Genomic DNA, 16,856 nt, shown 5'->3' on the forward strand with positions numbered 1-16,856 from the left:
TAAGTGTCTACACTAGATGCGAGGGGGTAGGAATATTCCATGGTAACAGGGCTATGAATTACTTGCATGAGGACAGCGAGGCCTGGCCCCTTTGCACGGTAGCTGGAGGAATGTTTACCTAAACTACTAGACAGGAATGCATCGGATGAGGAGCGGAGCAGAGCAGATAATCTTGAAGGTGAAATACAGTTTTTTGGCAAGCGACGGGCTGGATCAGGCACCGTTAGCCGCGCAGGGAGTAAGACAAAGTTCATGGTCACAGATGCAGGCTCAGACTGGAGCTTTCAGTGGCAGAAGGCAGAAAAGGCTTGGTGGCAGAATCAGGGCCTACTCGCCTGGACTGTAAAATGGGATAAATGAACCATATAAAACCGGTGGCCTTTCATACTTAGGAATAGAATATCCGGCCCATTCATGGTGGGTCTGAAAGAGGACATGTTGACGGTGGACGCACATGTGTTTGCGTCTTCATAACTGGAACTGGAGGGAACATACATGTACTTGTGACTTATACATGAAACCGTTGGGGTCCAAGATAGGGGACATAACTGATCATAAAAATCCATATTTCCACATTCCCTCCTTGTCCCCTACTTGCCCTTAAGAGATATCAATCTTCATCAATCCATCGATCTGTTCATATAACATCATTTGTTCTTCTTTCTTCTTCCGGGATCTCGAATGAAAACTTGGATGTGGGATACACGAGGTGGCACACAGACCACAAATCGCTGGCCCACATTGTAGACATAGGCAGCAACTGAATAGTATGAGAAAGCCAATACCTAGGAAGGAGAGCATTCTCCATCCCCAGGCTGACAACACGCCCCAGAACCAACCGGACCAAGTCCAGGTGCCTGGACTCTGGTGTATCTGGCTTACAATCTTATGAAGGCGGGTTATGGCTTTATATACTGACGGTGAATTTTCTGGTATGAAAATGCAACAACTTGATCCGATGACCCTACAAGCTCCGCCCCTATCGGCCAGGATGACGTCAAGGACAAGACGATTTTGAAGCACAACAATCCGCATAGCAGACTGCTCTTCTGTTAAATTGCCTAAGGCGGAAATAGTTTCGTTCACTACTGCTTCAAGGGTTCTGGTTAATCTACGTATCAACTTACTATTAGTGACTGTACCTATATAGGGGAAGAAACCTTTATTGAAATCTGTGTATTTTTCCCATGCTGTTTCAGTGTAATCGACGATTGGGAGATCTCTCTGCTGTCTATTGTGTACTAAATGAGTATTTCTATGATAATCAGGAGGAGCTAGGAAAACAGGTGGTAGGAGGAATGCTATGTAACAGGTACCATCCCAATCTAGAGGTAGGCGTATATATGCGGTCTGGCCACATATAAAGTAGGAATGACGAGAAGCTCTAAATGTAGATTTGCCTTGATCACTGAATTTTATCACAGTGGTGCATTTACTATGGCCCATGTGTATGGAGCCATTCTTTCTTATACATAGTTCCCCTTTTACTGGGAATACGGACATGGTGGACAAGATTGGTGTAGCTTCAGATTCAACGTTCAGGATCATGAGGTTAAGTGTAAAATTACCTAATCCATATACTTCATTTTCTAGATCAGTTCCTGTTCTTTTGGGAAGTCCCTCCTTGTTAGGGTAGCAGACTTTGAGCAAAATTAAGTTCAGGTTTCCCCATACCCAGTTGTCTTGATAAACTGCGGAATTCGAATCTAGGGAATTGATCAAACTAAACCATGCTCCACAGGAGCCATTGTGTGTGAACGGATATGGAAAGAGGGGCAAAACTCCCTTATATTTCTGATAGGGAGGGAGTCGGCCACATATCCAACAATTTGTAGCATTACTAGTCTGATGGGAATGATGTAACATACTAATAAAAGTGTTATTGCGCAGCGCAAATCTATAGGACAACTCATGTGGGGGTAATTCACTAAAAGAATGTTCAGCAGTAACATTGTAAACATGTTTAGAAATAGGATAATATATGTGCAACAATATACTTGCAGCGATTATTAAAAGACATAAGAAAAACAAAATTAACAACGTCACTGTGCAATGACTACGCAGTGATTTACAGTACGCATGTTTTTTCAACTGCATTTGATTATTTCTTTCTCTATTCCGGTCCAGAGGATACATGTCAAAGACAAATTCAACCGATTCACCTTGGAGAGGACTTAAACAATCAAATTGTCTGACTGACTGGACCTCAATTTTAGTTTATAGATTTCTGAGTTCGATTGCTCAACCAAGGGGAGCTTTGAGTCTGTCTTTGAGGAAATACAGGGTTTAGTCTCTATATCGGATGGTAGTCCATAAAATTTCTTGATATGACTCGAGTGTATCCAACCTTTGCGACCTTCGATCTTCACGGCTGTCCTCGTGGTGAGTAGTACAAGTTGAGGCGATTTCCACCTAGGATCCAGCTGAGTCTTCCGGTCAAAATTACGCACTAACACCAGGTCCCCGGGAACTACGTCATGGGGTTTCACCTCGGTGTTGTCGGGAAAGGCTGCAGCTACCTGTGAACGACAAGATTGTAGTGCAGACATCAAGGAAGCCAGGTAATCTGTCAGCATATTACAGTCAACGTCAGTTATTTTGCGTGGTATAGGCGTCCCCCACATATTTGGTGGTCTACCGAAGATCACCTCATAAGGGGATAGCCCTGTTCGAGAATGTGCTACCATTCTCATGTAAAAGAGTGCAACTGGTAAGGCTACTACCCAATCGACACCTTTCTCTCTACATATTTTGGACAATCTAATTTTCAGAGTTTGATTATGTCGTTCCACGAGACCTGCTGCCTCGGGGTGTCGGACACAGTGAAATCTCCATTGATAGCCTAACAAAAGTGAAACGTGTTTCATTAGTTCGGATGAGAACGGCTGGCCGTTATCTGAATAGACAACACGTGGTAAACCGTACCGTGGGAAGAATTCTCGAACCAACTGTTTGGCAGTAGTCGGGGCAGTGTAATCTGAGACCGGGTATGCTTCTGTCCAACGGGAAAGAGCACAGACAACTACAAGAACATATTTGAATCCTCGACATCGTTCCATCTGGATATAATCCATCTGGAGGACTTCAAAAGGGTGATCAGGAGGCTGAAATCCACCCTGTTCTACGGGAATGCTTTTACCTGGGTTAAACTGACAACAGATCATACAGGTACAAACTTTTTGTTTAGCTGCTGCTCGTAAATGTTTGTTGAACCAAATGTGTTGAATGCTGTCTAGCATAGCTTTTTCTCCTAGGTGCGCTGGACTATGTATTGTATTAATGATAACTTGGACCATTGAGTCGGGAAGAAACCATACAGATTTTTCCTTCGTCATCCATCCTTGATCCGTTTGGATCCCTCCTAATTCAGTCCATTTCTTTATTTCGTCTGGTGTAGCATGTGTCTGTATGTCAATTATGTCAAGAGCGGGATCCTTAACCGTCATGCAATGTGTCGGTGTCAGAACTATTGTCTTTGTCATGTCAGATGTGTGAGTTTGAGCAGTCTGTTTAGCTGTTCTATCAGCTAGATCATTGCCTTGGGAAATGATATCAGTAACTTTCGTGTGAGCTTTACATTTCATAATTGATATTGCAGTGGGTAGATGTATTGCATCTAATAAGGCATGAATGAGGGGTCCGTGCTGAATGTGGGCACCGTGAGAAGTTAAATAACCTCTCTCTCGCCACAGCACGCCGAAGTCATGTACAACTCCGAATGCATAACGTGAATCAGTGTATATGTTGACTTTCTTATTTGTGGCTTGAATACAGGCTTGTGTCAGAGCGATGAGCTCTGCTGCTTGAGCTGACAAGGTATTAATACGATTTGTTTCAATGACTTCAATGTCTGTTGTGACTGCATACGCGGCCACTAGCTCTCCTGTACTTGTTCTCATACATGAACCATCTACATACAACGTTAGGTCTGGACCTGTCAATGGGACGTCTGTCAAGTCTTGTCTGGGTTTCGTCGTGATAGTAATAACTTCAATACAATCATGTGCTAGTGGGTCTGTTCCATTTACTGGCAAAAGTGTGGCAGGATTCAATGTACTACAATGTCTGATTTCTATGTGTGGCTGGAACAATGTTAATTCGTAACCGGTGAGTCTTGCTATAGTCAGGTGTTGTGTTTGTGTGCGGTTCAAGAGAACTTCTACTGCGTGTGGTACTTGTACTGTCAATGGATGTCCTAACACTATGGCATCGCTTTGTCTGATTGCTAAAGCTGTCGCTGCCACTGATTTCAGGCACGCAGGCAGAGCCTGAGCTACTGGATCTAATGTACTAGAGAAATAAGCACATGGTTTGTGTGATCCTGCTTGTTCCTGTGTGAGTACTGACAAAGCAGTACCTTCGCGTTCTGTAACAAAGAGCGTAAAATGTTTATTGTAACATGGTGTTGCTAAAACAGGTGCTTGACATAAAGTTTTCTTTAAACTTTCAAAGGCGTGTGTATGTTCTTGAGTCCAAGGGAGGACAGTCGATGTGGCTGCCTCCTGTGTTGTCAACTGAATAAGTGGTTTTGCTAGAAATGCATACTGAGGGATCCACTGCCTACAATATGAAGTGAGGCCTATAAAAGCCCGTACCTCCTTTTGTGTCTTGGGTATTGGCATGTTAGCAATTAACTGGATGCGATCGGGTGTAAGCTGCCTTCCCTCCTTGGACAGCGAGTGCCCAAGGTAAACAACTCGCTGGACACAGAATTGCAGCTTAGAAGGGGACACCTTGTGCCCCTTTTCGGCCAAAAATTGTAAAACCGTCAGTGAGGCTTTTTCACATTCAGGTTCGCTTCTAGCGGTGATCAGCAGATCATCGACATATTGAAGCAGGGCAGTGTTGACTGGCATGTGGATACTGTCAAGTTCTCGTTTCAGTGCTTGACTATAGATGCTGGGGCTTTCTGTGAATCCTGGAACTGGAGGGAACATACATGTACTTGTGACTTATACATGAAACCGTTGGGGTCCAAGATAGGGGACATAACTGATCATAAAAATCCATATTTCCACAATAGTTCTCCATCAACATCTGTAAAGGGCGTATCCTGGAGATCAATACGACCCTTTGTCTGTTCCTCAGTCACAAGAATACAGTCATGTGCTTTTCGTGCTTCAGACTGAGTTTCCGGGAACGGCAACAATGTGGCTGGATTTAACGTTGCACACCTCTTCAACGTAATATGAGGAGCCAAAAGCGTCAATTCATATCCCGTTAAACGAGCACTGGTCAAATGCTGCGTCTTTGTCTGATTAAGGAGGGCATCAACAGCATGGGGAACCAATACCAACAGCTTATGAGATAACACAATTCCCTCACTTTGGCGTATTGACACAGCTGTCGCCGCAACCGAGCGAAAACAACCAGGCAATGCTCGGGCAACAGGATCAAGTACGGCCGAAAAATATGCACAAGGGCGCTGCTTGTCGCCGTGCATCTGCACTAAAACTGATAATGCACATCCATCTTTCTCATGCACATACAATGTAAAAAGCTTTGTATAATCAGGGGTACCTAACACTGGTGCTGAACAAAGGGCTTGTCGCAATTGCTGAAAGGCAATTTCACACTCATTTGGCCAGAGAAGAGGAATTGGGGTATCTTTTAGTAAAAGTGCTTACAATGGTTTAACTATATATGAAAACCCCAATATCCATTGCCTACAAAAAGAAGCAAGACCCAAAAATGCACGCACGTCCTTCTGTGTGGAAGGTACTGGCGTGTCCAAAATTGCTTGAATACGATCTGGTGTGAGTGCACGCCCCTCCTTAGACAAAAGGTGACCCAAATAAGTCACCTTTGGTCTACAAAATTGCAATTTCTTCTTCGACACTTTGTGATTGTGAGATGCCAAAAAGGAAAGCAAGGATAACATGCACTTCTCACATAGCTCAGGAGTGTCGGTCGCCAACAAGATGTTGTCGACATATTGTATAAGGGCTACACCGTCAGGCAGAACAAAGGAATCCAATTGTCTTTTCAATGCTTGACTGTAAATGCTAGGACTCTCTGTATAACCCTGAGGGACTCTACAAAATCTGTAGGACCGATTATTCAAAGTGAAGCCGAAAAGATACCGGCTATCAGGATGAATAGGAATCGAAAAGAAAGCATTTTTCAAATCGATAACCGAGAATGTGGTCGCTGTTGGCGGGACCAGAGTAAGCAACGTGAAACCACTGGATACTGAGGTATCACTATCTTATTCACCTCCCTTAAGTCAATAATAAAACGATAAACCCTAGTATCGGTATCTTTTTTCAAAATGGGTAGAATAGGACTGTTGCAGACATTGTATGGAACTTCCTCCACTACTCCCACTTTAATCAAATCCTGCACTATGTGTGTGAGTGCCTCCTCCCCCTCCTGAGAAATACGATATTGAGGGAGGCGTGGTAACACAGCACCCTCCTTGACACTAATGTGGACAGGCGGAATCACCATCTGTCCCACATCAGTATCCGAAGTGGCCCACAAAGTACGCGGGAGAGAAGCTAATACAGTATCCTCTGCAACCACACACATCCGTTCTGTCATGGGGTGATTGTCATTCAATATCACACGTACTCCAGTAGGGGAGCAGCGGATCGTAGCTCTAAAGTGCTTAAGCATATCAAGACCCATAATGTTGTCAGGCGTGTTCGGGGCAAAAAAAAACGGACAGGGTGCAGAAAATTGGTCAACATGAAATGCAAGGGGTTGGGATAGAGGGCTTCGAGAGAGTGTACCATCAAACCCTACCGATGTAACCATTAAGCCAGATGGGGGAGCCCTCGGAACCAATTGTTTGGACAGCGCACTGCGAGTAGCTCCTGTATCAACTAGGAACCGATCAGGAGAACCCAGAACATTTGCTGTAACATAAGGACCCTTCTGATCAACTGGCACTTCAACTGATTCCAACCCCCACCCAACGCAATCCTATGCATGCTGCGAATCGTGGTACCCAGTGCGGTCATTCCCAGACATTTGATACTGATTTTGCCGATCAAACACATTAGGTCTATCTCGTTGGTGCACGTTAGGCTCAAATCGAGCACGATCATTGGAATTCCCTCTAAAATTCGAAAAGCCCCCTCTACCTCTCGGCAGTCCCTGACCATGTCCCTGATGAGGTGCGTATAATACCGGACAATCCCTGGCCCAATGACCCAACTGTTTGCAATACGCACATTGATTTCTATTAACATGCGTCCGACCCGAAGGGGGACCATAAAATCCTCCTCTACCTCTCTCAACACCCCGACGAGGCGGACCATACACTTGTGCTAACATCACCTTAGTTTTCAAATCTTTCGATTTCTTCTCCTCATTCCCCTTCGCTTCTTGTTCCTGCCGCTCATAATACTGAGCCATAGTCAGGAGGGATGCTGGAAACGAGGTGGACCAAGAACTTTCACTCGCTGTTAATCGAGCTGCTATTCCCGGTAATAAATTCGCCACATATTTATCAACAAAAAGATGTCGACCCGTATCATCCGTAAGTGACTGACCACTGAAATCATGAAATGTTTCCTCAAAGCGCGTAAAGAAGTCTGAAACTGATTCATCAACTTTCTGGTTACACGAGGCTAACATATTCCAATCAATCTTTTTAGGGGGAATAATCGTTTTCAACTTAGTCAAGATAGCAGCAGGGAGATCTAAAATAAGCTGGGGCGGTTTTTGTGCGGGCTTTCTCTCCCTATCCTTATCCTCAATCTCAGACCATTTGGCCTTAAAAGCGGCTTGATCATCCACCTTCCGCACAGATCGCCACATATCCGGTGGTAAAATGAGCCCAAAGAACAAATCTATATCTGCTAAAGTCATAGTACAAGAATTCAAGGCCCCTTCGACCTCTTCGTAAAAGGCCGCTGGATTCTTGCGGGGGTCAGGCAATGCATTCTTCAATGCCATGACATCAGTCCGATGCCAGGGAGAATAAACCCAATTATACACGAAATATCCCCTAGCATCAGGGGAAGACATGTCTGAACTAGTTCCCGCTCCTTTAGGAGGAACATACAAAGGTGCCGCCTCTCGCATCGGTTTAGCATGCACTAGTTCACTCTTATCTGAATGGGCGGTAGACGACTGTTTCCCGCCGACATGTGGATTCAATTGCTCCTCCTCTCCTGTCTTTTGGCGTGCTTTCTCTTTAAGTTCGAGCATCGCGTCCCGCAATGTAAACAGCCGTCGGACCGCATCGGGTACCTTAGAGGGAGAAAAAACACCGTTATGTAATGCTTTAGAATCTAATACTATGTTATCAGGCTCAAAAACATCAGAATATTTCCGAAAAGCAGTAACCACTTCATCAGAAAAAGTTTCAACAAAATATAACTTTTCCCTATTCTGCCAACTGTCCAAAGATGCCAATAATTCGGTAAGAGATAGCTTGCCCTTAAGCGCACGAAAATAAATTTTCCGAAGCTCACCCATACGATCAGCTGATAACATGGACCGCGTGTCTACCTTATCCGAAACCGATCCAGAATCCTGTGACCTCGGGGCAGACACGCCAACATAAGGGGGTGGAGAGCGATCTAATAAATGAAAATCATCTTCAAGATTAGTAAGGACAGGATAAAGTGGCTGGTGGACAGCATATTGACCCGATACTTGCAACCTACGCTCTTTCTCTTGTCTCTCCGCCAGTTCTCTTTCCTCCCGACGCTTCGCTTCCTGCACTCTCACATGATCGTTTTTCCGTTGCTCTTTATCAATCAGCGCTTTCTCACGTTTCTCCCGCTCACGCACTTCCTTCACCCATAACCGTACACATTCAAACATGTCTTGCCGAGCACGCCGTTTACACATACACTGTTCCGCATACTCAATCTTACGCATATCAAACGATCCATACAAAGGCCATCGTAACTCAGGATCCTTTTGGTGTATTTCCTCCACACTGTGCTGTACATTATAGAGGAAAGACCATGCTTCACATACATATCCCTATTTCCAAAGCAGCAGCACCACTTACGGAGTGCGCTAAAAGCAGGCATGCTCAAAAATAATGCAAAATATGCAGTATTATCAAAAATGGCACTTAAACGTTGCGCCGTTCAAATTTAAACAACTCCGGAGAAATATCTCCACATTACCTGCCTATATGTGTTGCAACGCATATATTCTTACAGTAATCAATACAAAATATGACCGGTCATCACAAATCAAACTCAAATAGCCAACCCAGGCTTCAAAACTCGGAGCAAGTACCGTACAACGGTTCTTACCAATCAAGAGTGTCCAGATTCCAACTGCCAAGTTCCAAAATTCGCCCAAACGGCTATCACACGGCAAACCGACAGAAGAGGTCTCAGTCGAGGACCGGCGCCACCCAGATGTTCAGCTCGGAAGGGAAGGAAGAAACCTCGGGATGCCAGGACTAAAAGACGCCGCTGGCAGTGATCACATCCCCGGCCAAATTCCTCACCTTCGTCACGACCAGTCCTTCGAGCATCCGAGTCGCCGATGAGCCCCACGTGACGGGCGCCAATTGATGAATACAGACCCCAGCTAGGCCCGCAAATACAAGGGTTCGCCCTCCTGTGTACGAAAACTAGAAGGAAGTTGGCACGGAAACTGCAAATACAAAGACAGAGTTTATTAACCCTTAAGGGTGGTCCTACAACCTACACAACACTCTTCAGTATTGTATAGAGTAGCACAAAGAACTTGCATACATGGTCCCCTTTTATACACAACAGAGGGGCTCATAAGTGGGTGGATACAACATAGAGCAAAATTCATTACCATTTATGGACATTTTCGATACAGGATCAATATATGGGCGGAGTTAACAATTTCCTGAGCCCGCGAAAACATGGTCAAACAAGGACTAACTGATAACAGATGTGGTCAAGTCTGGGCATGCGCCAGATGGACAAAGGAGCTATTTATAGACTGTTACTAGGCAGATTACAAGAGCAACTAGCGAAAAGGTAGGACTCTTCTCGTGCAAAGCACGTGGAGACATGACAATACAAAATGGAGTCCGGACATTAGTCAACATAAGACAAGAAACACGTTTTGACTATAGAGAATTCATGTCTTCAGTGAATGCTTAATCATATCGCTGTTTTAGTTTTCAACATGGGGGTCCTCTGTACCCACCCCTCATATGTCTGGGCACTGCTGGGAGTGATAGGCACCCACCCCTCATATGTCTGGGCACTGCTGGGAGTGATAGGCACACACCTTTCATATGTCTGGGCACTGCTGGGAGTGTTGGCACCCACCCCTCATATGTCTGGGCACTGCTGGGGGTCCTCTGCACCCACCCCTCATATGTCTGGGCACTGCTGGGAGTGATAGGCACCCACCCCTCATATGTCTGGGCACTGCTGGGAGTGATAGACACCCACCCCTCATATGTCTGGGCACTGCTGGGGGTCCTCTGCACCCACCCCTCATATGTCTGGGCACTGCTGGGAGTGATAGGCACCCACCCCTCATATGTCTGGGCACTGCTGGGAGTGATAGGCACACACCCCTCATATGTCTGGGCACTGCTGGGAGTCATCTGCACCCACCCACCCACCCACTTGCGCCCTTGCTGTGGTACACTGCTGTCCTGGGCATACACCACCCCCAATTTACAGCTGATGTGCTGCACCAAGCCGTACACCTACATCCGTGGCATGTGTACGCCTTGTATCCATCATGTAATGGGGCTGTAGGGGTACGCGTGGTACGGCCCGTACCCACGCTCTGGGGGCGTGGGTACGGGCCGTACCACCATTGTGGCGGTGACGTAGGGGTATGCGTGTATGGACCGTACCCACGCTCTGAGGGCGTGGGTACGCTCCGTACACGCGTACCCCTACATCACCACTGCAATGGTGGTATGGGCCGTACCACCATTGTGGCGGTGACGTAGGGGTACGCGTGGTACGGCCCATACCCACGCTCTGGGGAGCACGGGTACGGGCCGTACCACCATTGTAGTGGTGACGTAGGGGTACGCGTGTATGGACCGTACCTACACTCTGGGGGCGTTGGTACGCTCCGTACACGCATACCCCTACATCACCACTGCAATGGTGGTACGGCGCGTACCACCATTGTGGCGGTGACGTAGGGGTACGCGTGGTACGACCCGTACCCATGCTCTGGGGGCGTGGGTACGGGCCGTACCACCATTGTGGCGGTGAAGTAGGGGTACGCGTGTACGGACCATACCCACGCTCTGGGGGCGTGGGTATGCTCCGTACACGCGTACCCCTACATCACCACTGCAATGGTGGTACGGCCCGTACCCACGCTCTGGAGAGCGTGGGTACGGGCCGTACTACCATTGTGGCAGTGACGTAGGGGTACGCGTGGTACGGCCCGTACCCATGCTCTGGGCGTGGGTACGGGCCGTACCACGTGTACCCCTACGTCACCGCCACAATGGTGGTACGGGCCGTACCCACGCTCTGGGGGCGTGGGTATGTCCCGTACCACCATTGTGGTGGGGACGGGTACGCGTCCACGTCCACTTCTGTTGTGGCGGGACGTGGGATTGGTGGACACGCCCCCCGAAGTGACCAGACCATGGAGGTAATTATTGTGCAGGATGTATTAGTATTTTGTGGGGTGTGGGTTATGTTTCCTTCCCCTTGCACACACCCCCTTTGCCCCTGGGGGTTGTTCTGACCTTCTGCGGCGTCTGCGTCGGTTTCTGTACACGAGGTGGTGGGCTATGAGGGCCGGGATGACGCGTAGGTGGGGGTCCATCGCTGTCCGTCGCGTACCACTGCTCCTTCTTCGCGTCGTCCTCAATTTCCTGGCAGTTTTTGGCTCCCGTAAAAAATGCTGCGTGCGGAGTGACGTCGCCACGAATCGTACTTGCTGGTCCGTAGAACGCTGCCTGACTTCGTCCGGACGTCACGTATGCGCCGTCCAGAATCAGATTTGTATGTATTTTTTTGCCGGTCGGTGTTTTTTACGACTTGTACGGAAATGGTATTTCTGTGCGAATCGTACTTGCGAGTTTGTAAGGTGTTTTTCCCAGGTACGAGTCGGATGGAAAAAACGCTCCATACGACCATTCGTACCCGGGTTTTACCGGATCGGAATTGGCACCTTTGTGTTAAAAGAGATATTAGTACTGATATTCATTAATGCTTATTGTGTTTATAGGCAAAAGTCACAGATAAGAAGATGTGGTGAATATCAAATATCAAATGTAACACACAGAGATTCCTCCTCATTTGAATATTATTGTGCATATTAGGTATATTTGCTGTTTAAGAGATGTTTTTCTTATAACGATACACTAGAATTCAAGATCATTTTGTCTAAATAATCTGAATAGGAATTCTTTTATTTCTTGAGCGTCACACCATTTGGTACTTCAAATCCCGAGACATATCCTGACAATTCGTAGAGGTGCCCTTCAGAGTTACCATAAAAGACGTGGTACCTGCGCCTGTCTTGTTTTCTCTCTCTCATCCCAAACCCCCTTTCCCCCTGGGCACTTCCAGAGACGGCGGTGTTTAATTGTCACTACTGACTTTCTGTCAGTTCCCAGAGGATTTAGGGAAAATACGTCGTCAAGGAAGAGCAATTGGGAATTCAGGTGAGTGGCTTGTCATAACACCAGGTGAGCTCTGTTAACCTGTAGCTTGCAGGGAGTCCACTCTTAAGTCCTTTTACAGCAAGGTAATCCATAGGGCTGTAGTTCTAAATTGTGCAGAGGGCGCAATCTTCAGAGTGCAGGCCTTTGTGGTTGCACATAAAATTTCTCAGCATGGCCCTTCTTGCTCGCTTAGGTTTCAAGCAGCAGATCTGAGGGGCTCTGACCCTCTCAGATACTTATTCCAAGTTATCTGGATCAAGCAGGAGGGCACTCCTGTCAAATGGGGGGCAAGGTAACACTCCAAGGTATGACCACATCCAGTGTGGCACTGTTTTGTCCCAGAGTATATCAATTCTTCCAAATTCATTATGGCTGATTTTCCAGCAGGGAGAGAAGAGCTGGCTAAACACACCACTGGGGTGGCTAATCTTCATAGTTTCTCCCCCTTGGACCTGCTTGTTCCTTCCTTAAGCCTAGCATCTGGCTGGGTTCAAAGGAGTAGAGTTCTAAATGACACTGGTGTCTTCCCCTTCCCTTGAAGTCCATTGTTTACGACTCCTCCCCCTGCTCTGGCATTCCTGTGTAACAGAACACTGCCCTCCCAGCAGAGCTGGTTAACCCCATGGGCTCTTTATCACCTCTTCAAAGGAGCCTGGCTAATCCACTTAACTCTGACCAATCAGCACAGACCACTGGAAGGCTGAATCTGGGCTTACAGAAAAGAAAGTCTTATAACTTCTTGTCTTTCTAATGTGGGAAGTCTTTGAATGCTATTTTTATCATTCTCCCAGCAGGATCTATCAGTTAATAGCTTCTTGCCATGTTGACCTATGTGGCAGGGGATTTGCAAGGGGAAAAATGACTTGGGCTATTTTTCCAGCACCAGGGCTTATAAAAACATATTTTATAAATACTCTGCCTATATCTACAGGACCCCCCACCCCTGGAACACCTAGGGGAGACTTTAGGGGTTCTAAATATGTAAAGATATTGCAGACCCTCCCTCCAAAGTGTTCCTAGCACCAAAGTCGATTATGTGCAGCACTTGATTCAAATGCGGGCAGTGAAATGTGCAATTCCACGTAACCCAGAGCATATAAAACTTATTTTATAAGGGCCCTCCTTATAAATACCTGACCCCCACCCCTGGGACACCTATGGGAGACCCTGGGGGTACCTAATATGCCCAAACAGTGCAGGTTATCCATTTTAAGTGCCCCAAACACCAAAGTTGAGTTTGGGCAAAATTTACTTTTTAAAAGAAGTCCTACAACACAGAGTTACGTCAGGCTTCAGCAGTGCACACATGCAAGTGTAGAAAGGGCTGCTGGCCTCTAAACAGTCACGCCCTATTATATACTAGGGACTTAGAGTTAGTTTTAATCCGCCTGCCCTATTATGCACTAGGGCCTTATAGGGAAGGTCATGCCAATCACAGGGGTACCCCAACCCATAGTGTACCCTAGTATATGCAGGTGTTTTCACAAGTGTCTCTTCCAGCATAGCACTCGCCCTGGGCCTGGTTAGGCAGAGTCCAAGGTCAGTCAGAGTCAGTTAGCACCAGTACCAGCCGGCAAAATGTTGGGGGTGCTCAGGGCACAGGATGACTTTGCAACAACCCAGATCTCTGTACTGGGGGTGAATGTTTGACATCGTTCAGCATTCCATCCATGAACTGTTCTTTCATTGTACCCTGCCCAGTGGGTCATAAATAAGTCACAAGCTTTGCACCTGGGACATGAGCCTTGGATAACATGGCTGCCCTACGTGCCACAAACCATGGAGGAAGCCACAATCAGTGAACCTCAATGGCCCATATGCCCTGTTCTGCAACCATAACTTCACTGCAACTGTGATTTTTGGTGTTTTAAATACATTTCTGAGTTTTTTTCTTAACTATAAAAAGCTGTTAATATTAATCCTAACCATAACTTCACTTAAGCTATAGTTTATTCAGTAAAGTTATGGGTTTTCGATGATATTCTACATCCAACTTTTATGAAAGTATACCATAACCTGCTGTGCATGGCCTTCAGTTGGCCGCAGATAATTATTTTCCATCCTCTTCCATGCCACCTATTGTATCTCATTGTAGCAAACGTTTACACATGAAATCACCTACAGAGATGCCATTGGGTTAAAAATCATATGAAGTTACTTTCTGTGGTGTCATTTAGGGTCAAAGGGCACATGAGGGCAACTCCATTACTGTTGGCATTTTGGTAAATCAATGTCCAAGAATGGGCATGATTGTAATCCAATAAAATCACTTTTTCTTTTTTCTCTTGTGCTCTATTCAGTGCTATATAAAAAGTAGACATTCTCTGTTAATTTTGGTACTGAACAGATGCAAAAAGCAAATTAGCTGGGGGGGTTTTAAGTATAAGAATAATGATGGCATAAATTCCAAGCTAGAATGAGTAACATTGCTATAACATCTATTTCTGTTCTTATCTATTCAAAACGACAATCTCACCGCAAATCTACACAGCAGCAGTAAAATTTACCAAACTGTCATGTAGGTAGAGAAGACCACGTAGAATCCATCTGGCAGACAATTTCATCTGTGCCGTTTAAAGCGTAACCGTCATTGCAACTAATCTCCATCTTGTCAAAGACACGAAATTGCTTCGCCTCGACGCCTGTGGCGCCGTACACGAGGACGGCACGGCCATTTTCCACCACTGGTTCAGGGCAGAGAACTAGCGAAAGAAGGAAGGTAAAGTAAGACTAAGTAAGATTCCAAGAACGGAAAATGAACATCGAGGTGTCAAGTCATAACGAGGGGACTTCTTGTTCTGCGAATGTTTTAAAATATGAACAGGATGTAAATTACATAGTTTATATTTTATCATTTAGGGACACATTAAAGCTGCCTAGTACAGCCCCCGACATATCATTGGTTCTGAAGTGAATTTAATTAACTGGAATGAAGAGCTGAGAAAAGACCAGTTAAACTTTAGGATAGCTTGCACTTTGAGAATCTCTTCATTGTTTTTATGTGGTATAAACCGGGCAGCACACCGCAATCATATGGCAACTTTGATGACTTACCGGTGCAGAATTCACAGCTACGATCACAAAGTGTCGAAATAAAATTTACAGTTTCCGAATATGATACAACTTAAATGAAAAACAAAGAACTCCACAATTTCTTGAACCCCTCAGATTACGTTAACCTTATCTGCCTGTTTGCACCACAAGAACACCATGCAGGATAATTTTCAAGGATTCTATGTGCTGGGTGGGTAAGTGTTTATATTAAGATGGAGAGAATCAGTTGGGAGTTCAGCAAGATTCTGACACTGCCTTGCAAAGCAGCCGTATAAATAGCAAGCGGGCATGTTTTGGTACTGCGTGGTGAAAAGGCTAAGGAATGGAATGCAAAGGATGTTGGTAATTGTCATATGTTCTGGGAAGCGAAATGTCCAGTGAAGTATTATAGGTCTTGCAACAGCCCGCTAACTTTCTATACCTCTGTCGACAACGCACATAATACTGAAGGTCAGTGGCTAGAGAGGAGACAAATTTGAGTCAATGAAAGTGCCATGCCATGCATTTTGGAGAAAGAAACAATAGTCAGGACAGTGGCGGCTAGCTCCAATAAAAAATGGTGCGGCATGAAAGTGCTACTCACCATAAACGCGGAGCAGCATGACCGCTGCAGCACTTCTTCTTTCCACGAACAGGAAGAACTTCCTTCCTGCCTGTGGAACAGAACTCCAACCAATCCTGGAGCTGATTTCATGCTGTGAAAGCAAGCTCCAGGACTGGTGGGAGCAGACTCACCCAGCTCTCATTTTGAGGCTGGGGCCTGTGCCAGCAATCCTCAGGCATTTTCACAGCCTTAGAATTGCTGGGTCTACAGTGTGCATGTCGGGCTGGCAGTTGCAAGATGGCCGGCCAATCCGACATGAGCACTGTAGACTAAGGGTGGGCAGAATTTGCATAGTCGCGCTACGCAAAGCTCCGCGAAATGGTTAAAAATCTCCACGAGCACGCAGAGTTCCACGAACACACAGAATTGCTTGTTCTGCCCATTAGCAATGCTTTTTTCCTGTTCGCAAACGCTGTTTGCATGCTCGGAGAGAAATATCTTGTGAACACGCATTTTGAAAGTGCGACCAAGCAAAAAATTCCGCAAAGCCGCGGATCGCGGAATTTTGGGCAATGGCGCGTTCTCCGTGGAACGCAAAATTACCCAAATTCCGTAAATTCCACGAACGGAACGGAATTTACCGGCCAGGCCTACTGTAGACCAGTGCTAACATCCCACATTTGCAGGATTTAGCCCCAC

At 46.1% G+C, this 16,856-nt stretch overlaps 1 pseudogene; it reads right to left on the reverse strand.

Annotated features, from left to right (window-relative positions):
- Positions 1-16,856, reverse strand: part of LOC146870138 (uncharacterized) — a 623,247-nt pseudogene that overhangs the window by 99,983 nt on the left and 506,408 nt on the right.

Source organism: Triturus cristatus, chromosome 1_1 (genome assembly GCF_964204655.1).
Source record: "Triturus cristatus chromosome 1_1, aTriCri1.1, whole genome shotgun sequence".
NCBI lineage: Eukaryota > Metazoa > Chordata > Amphibia > Caudata > Salamandridae > Triturus > Triturus cristatus.